A 6,000-nucleotide genomic window follows, 5' to 3' on the forward strand; every position below is an offset into this window, starting at 1 on the left:
CTTAAGATTGAGTTGCCTCAAAATGACAGGATCAAAATGGCATACTTCAGCCCATCAACAGCCAAGTAGAGATGTCTGGGAAATGGGATATACCCATACAGCTTTGCTAATGTGGAAAGAAATCAGGGGACAAATATAAATTTGAGAGTTATTTTCATCTGGATGTTGAGGCCAAAGGAATAGATAACATCTCACCAGAGGGTTGTAGAGAGAGAGAAGGGTGAGAGAAGGGCACTCAGGAAAATTTGGCGGAACACCAACATTTGGGAAAGAAATGGCCAGAGGGGGAGTCCGCAAAGGAGAAGTAGGAGGTAGGAAGAAGCTTGCAGGAGGCATTGTCCTGGAAGTCAAGTCAGGCAATAAGAGTAGTTGATGATGAATGCAGCAGAGGGCATGTAGGATACATACTGAAACATGTTCTTTGGATTTAGCATCAACAACATCATCACTGTCCTCAGTGATAGCCACCTCATGAGTGGAGAAATACCCAGCTAGATGTACTCACAGAGGAGTGAGAAGAGATGAAGAAGTGGAGACAATTGTCAGCCAACATTGGCTGTAGGAAGGGAAGTTTGTTTGCTTATTCATTGACCGGTTTATTTACTTCCTTTTAATAGAAAAGAGCTTCAAGCATGGTTAAGCACTGATTGTTGAAGGAAGAGGATGAACATACATGAGAATGGGAATGGGATCCCCAAAGAACATCTTAGCACCTGTCGTGTCCTCTGGGGATAGGATCTGATATCCAGTGAGTCATCAGCCATGTGCCCCACAAGACGTAGCCATCATAAATCGGCCCATCCAACTGGGCTTCTACTTTGGTGTCCTAATTAATCCTGATTTCTGACTGGATTCGGAGCTCTACCATGAACTATTTTAAATACTTATTTACCACTTATAGTTCTTAGTCAGGAGGATCTTAAGTATTTCTAAATCCACAATAAGATCACCTGCCCTGACTCTTGAATACTACTACTTTTGAGAATGTTCTGCAGCAAATACTACTACTTTTGAGAATGTTCTGCTGCTGCATATGGCCCACGACATAAGAGATGTTGTGATACCCTTGCTCTACAGTTATGAGGTGGCGGTTTTTACCACATCTACTTACATCTGTAAGTAGATAAGGGCAGATAAAACAGAAAAAATGACGCTCTACAATGACCCCACCCATTCCCTGCTCCTTTTATTTGTCAGCACGTATTATGGCAAAACTTGGGTTACCTCCCAAATAATGGGGCAGTAGTCAATGCACACACCCTCTTTCCATCTATTGAGCTCCCATCTAGCCATTCATCCACCTCTTCCCTTTGAATTTGTTGGGCACTTATTAGCACCAGGGACTATGGTAAGCAGTAAGGTTACAATATGAAAAGACAATGTCCCAGCACCCTCAGAGCTCACAATCCAGCAGGTGAGTTAGTTGTTGTTGTAATACTGTGTGAAAGGTGGGCAAGGTAAAGAACCAGTTCATCTAGGTAAGCAGGGACTGGTAGAGTGCCTTAATTAATTAATTAGTTAATTAATTATTTTTTAGAATCTATAGCAATCTTATGAGGTATTCAACATATGAAAAGTGCACTTCTTATCCCAGTGCAGTTGTTTTGCCTGCCAAGTCACACAGCTCTGAAGGTTAACTTTGTTTATGAAGGTGGTTAGGTTCCAAGTCTGTGATTACCATAAAACAAAACTGTCTCCTTATATAGCAACCAAGACCAGCTCCTTAATTTGCAGGACATTAAAGAAAGCGCATTCTCTTGGAATCTTTTTCTATTTTTAGCTAATATCCCCTTCCACCCTGTCCCCATCTTCCCGTGCTGACCCCTACTTTATTGTTTGCCTTCAGGACAAAGTGCAGGACAATTTTGTTGGCCGTTCTTGAGTAAAGTGTATTTGTCTGACCTCTGTGGAATTTAGTTCTGGGTACATGAATTAAATAAAGGTGGACTGAGTGGTCATGGTCTGCATCCCTCCCTGACAAGTTCTCCAAGCTTCTGACTTGGCTTGCTTTGCTGTTTTCTGACCCACTGACAGGCTGCTTGCTGCCTTTGGGTCCCAGCACCGGCACCCTGGTTGTGATGGGACACTGAAGTGGGTCAGCCAGGGTCTGGGGGAGCCCTGGGAAAGCCAGAGATACCTTGCTTTTGTTTCTGTGCACCAAGCTGCTATTCCCATGGGGGTCTAAGCATGTCTAATTAGGTGGAGAAAGAATCAGAGGTACTGGGTATACATTTCATCTCCCAAACTGAAGTGTGAAGTAAACAGTACAGTAAAATGATCTGTAAGGCAATATAAGACTAGTTTACATCACATTATGGCAGAGTGTTGGAAAAAGAAAAGGGGAGGAATCCCTTACTCTGCCTACTCCCCTCACCCCCCGCCCCACCGCCACCCTTCTCTTTCTCTCTGTGATGTGTGTTGTAGTTCCTGGATCTTGTCCTGTACCAAAGAACGTGTGGGCGCTCATTTAATCTTTGTTCACTGCCCCTGAAGTTCCTTCTGCACAGTGCTTACACATAGTAGGTCACACTCTGTTTCTGTATCTTGTCTGGAGCACAGGACTCGGGCTGGGCTGCTCCTGTCCCCCCTTCCCAGAGGGTCCCAGCCATTTAACCATTCCTGGCACAAGTCTTCCTGTCCCTGCCTGGAAGGATAGCTGGATTCTTCTCATTCTCAGGACCCCAGATGTCATTTCCTTCTGCTTCCTCACCCTTTCCTAGGGTGGGGTGGGTGTGGGGTGGTGAACGTTAGCTAGACAGGCTCTTATCATCTACCCCTCCACATCTGCTCCCCAGTGAACAAACAGCTGCCTCCTGTTCCAGTGGGGGCGGGGAGTGGGGTGAGAGGGAGGAGCACACCCACACCCAGAGGGAAAAGACACCGTTCAGTGTGATAAAACAGCATCCTGCCACAGAAGCAAAACTGCTAAATAGCCTCTTCCACATATTTAGAAAAAATATTTTTAGCTGAAGAAAGTATCAGTGAATAACAAAGGTTTCAGGCAAGACTGAGGGAGAAGATTTTGCAGGTTGGGGGAGGGGTGGTTTGGGGAAGCAGTGTCTTGTCTACAGGGTTCCTCCCTTCCTGTCCTCGTGGGCCTTCCTCTTGGCCATTCTCACCCTGAGTCAAACTGTGTCTCCTTCTCTGTGCATTCTCCATCTTTTCCCTGCTGCTGTCCTTCCCTCCCATCTGACGCCCATCCTGTGGGAAAGCCAGTTAGAGGCTTGACCAGGCACTCATAGGTTCCCCGACTTTGGGAGTTTATTCAGAGGGCCACTGTGGTTTGATTTCTCCTGGGGGATTGCTTCTGGAATATAGCTCCTCCTAATTTCTGTATGAAATATTTTCATTGCTTTTTTTTTTTTACATGTAATTTTATGCTTTGAATATGTATAACATTTATGTGATTCTAAAGTCAGAATTATAGCGTTATACGCGGGGCACTCTCGTGTCCACCCTGCTCGCCTCAGCTGTCTACATGGAATTAATTTTGTTTCTGGTTTACTCTTCTAGCACTTCTTTTTGTAAATATAAGAATACATATATGAAAGGTGGCATATGACTTCGCAGTTTGTACCTCGCTTTTTCAAATAACAATTCATCTTTGTATCTGTAGATAGGTGCATAGGAAACTTCCTCATGTCTTAAAGGCTGAATATACAGAATCATGGGAACATATCATAGTTCATAAGTCTCTTATTGATAAACATTTGGATTGTTTCTATCCTGCTGTTATAAATAATGGCACAATGAATAGTCTTCTTTATCTGTCGCTGACTTTGTTTTAATAAAAACAAATAGTGCAGGCAGAAGGGCAGGGAGAGAGGGTAAAAGGGAGAGATGAAAAGAGAGAGAGAGAGAGATGCTTGACAGTCAACTGACTGAGCCACCTGACTCCTTTTGGGTTTTTATGGCTGCTTCATTACATAGGCGTAGTTGATTAATTCATTGGCCACTGGTGACTGACTCACCTTTAGACCCTCTCCCTTCCCTGGCAGTCAGGGGTGGGGAGTAGGACTGAAAGTCCCAACGCTCTAATCATATTTTTTCCCCCTCCTAACCAGCCCCCATCCTTAGACACTTTCCAAAAGACACCTAATTCATATATAAAAAGACACGTTTAATATTCTCATCACTTAGGAAATTCCAACAGTTTTAGGAACTCTGTGCCAAGAACCAGGATGAAGACCACATTTCTATTTTTTTTTTAATGGAATCACAATGTTGCACATCTTCCTGGAGAAGACACTTCGATAGAACAGAGGACAGTGCAAGAGTGATGATACCCAGTTGCAGAAGATGGAGAGGGTATCTTAATGTGGGAGGGAGGAAAGAGAGACTGAGAGTTTGTCGCACATTTCCCAGTGGTTCACCAGATGTCTTCCGAGCTCTCTAAACAAATGTGGCATACCTTCACCCCTGAAGCTGTTGCACCTTCTCCTCGGTTCACTGACACTACAAACCATGGTTAGTTGTCCTTATCTCTTTGCCTCACCTGTACTGACCCTGAAGACATCCTTTGTTTTGTACCCCAGCTATCCCAACTACCATCGCCCTAGGAGAGTCCTTCCATGTGTCCCTTCTGGAAGATTTCAGCAGAGGGGGGCGGAAAGGCCTGTGGACTCTGGAGTCAGACTCCCTGGGTTTTTTTCCTCACTCTGTACTTACTAGCTTTGACCCCCTGGCAAGTGCCTTAACCCCCTGAGCTTCCGTCTCCTCCTGCCACTTGAGATGTACAATAGCATTTGTGACCTTTAGTCATAGTGAGGATTAAGTGAAATCAAACATGGAAAATGCTTGGAACAGTGCCTAGCGTGTCACAAATACACAATAAGCCTTAGAGAAATTTCAAAAGCCTCCTAACTGGTTTCACTACCTTCTCATTTCTCTCTCTTTCCCTTTCTCTCTCAATTTCACTATTCTCCACATGCTGGGCAGATTGCTCTCTATAATACGTACGAACAAGGCACTTCCCCCCAGAACACTCTTCATGATGCTTTGGACCTCCTCAAGACTCCATGTTATCTGCCCAGTGTCACCTTCTGCCATGTCTCTGCAGCACTCTGCTCACCTGGTCCTTGCATGGCCATCTAGGTCCCCATCTCTGTGTCTTGGGGGCTCTTCCCCTGGGATTTCATTCTTTCTCTTTTCCTCCTTGGTAACCCATCTGCCATCCTTCCAGACACAGGTATGATGTCATATACACTGTGAAAACTTTCCCGACTTCCCCCTCCTCAGCACCAAGTCATGTTGGTTGCTTCACCTTCTGTAGTCCCATGGCAATTTGCACATCCCTCCAACTTAACCCAGCTGCACTCTCAGTGTGAATGTGCACCCCATGCCACCTGTGCCCCATGAAGGAGAAGTCATCCCATCCCGCATACCTTGGTTTTCACAGGATTTTCCTCATGATGGGATATCTGTTAACCTGTTAGAGAAAAAGAGACAATAGGCCCAAAATGGAGTTACTTGATATTTGCCAATGTCAGCAAATCAAGGCTTAATACCTACCCTAACTGCAGTTTCAGCTTCTCCCAGGAATGTGATCCTTAGTCAACCTGGAATTACCTGGTCAGCCTTAGTGAGGTGATCCACATGATAGATCCCTGCCCTTCCCCCAAAGGAAGCTTGCCCCAAATGGTCCAATCCATTAAAACTTCTTTTTCTACCCTGTTCTGCCCGTAAAAGTCTTCCATTTTGGACACTTTATTGGAGTTCCTTTTGCTCCCTGGATGGGATGCCATATGATACATGAATTGCTGAATAATGCCAATTTGATCTTCAAATTTACTCCGTTACATTTTGTTTTTTAACATGCCTTCCCTCATGGCATCACACTTTCCTGTGTGCAGCATTTGTTCTGGTCCCTAAAAGAATTGAGGGAAAAGTTCTTTGTTTATGGATAAAAGTGCTTCGGAGGGCACCTGGATGGCTCAGTTGGTTAAGTCACTGCCTTTTGCTCAGGTCATGATCCCTGAGTCCTGTGATCGAGTCCCACAC

Source organism: Mustela erminea, chromosome 2 (genome assembly GCF_009829155.1).
Source record: "Mustela erminea isolate mMusErm1 chromosome 2, mMusErm1.Pri, whole genome shotgun sequence".
Taxonomy (NCBI): Eukaryota; Metazoa; Chordata; class Mammalia; order Carnivora; family Mustelidae; genus Mustela; species Mustela erminea.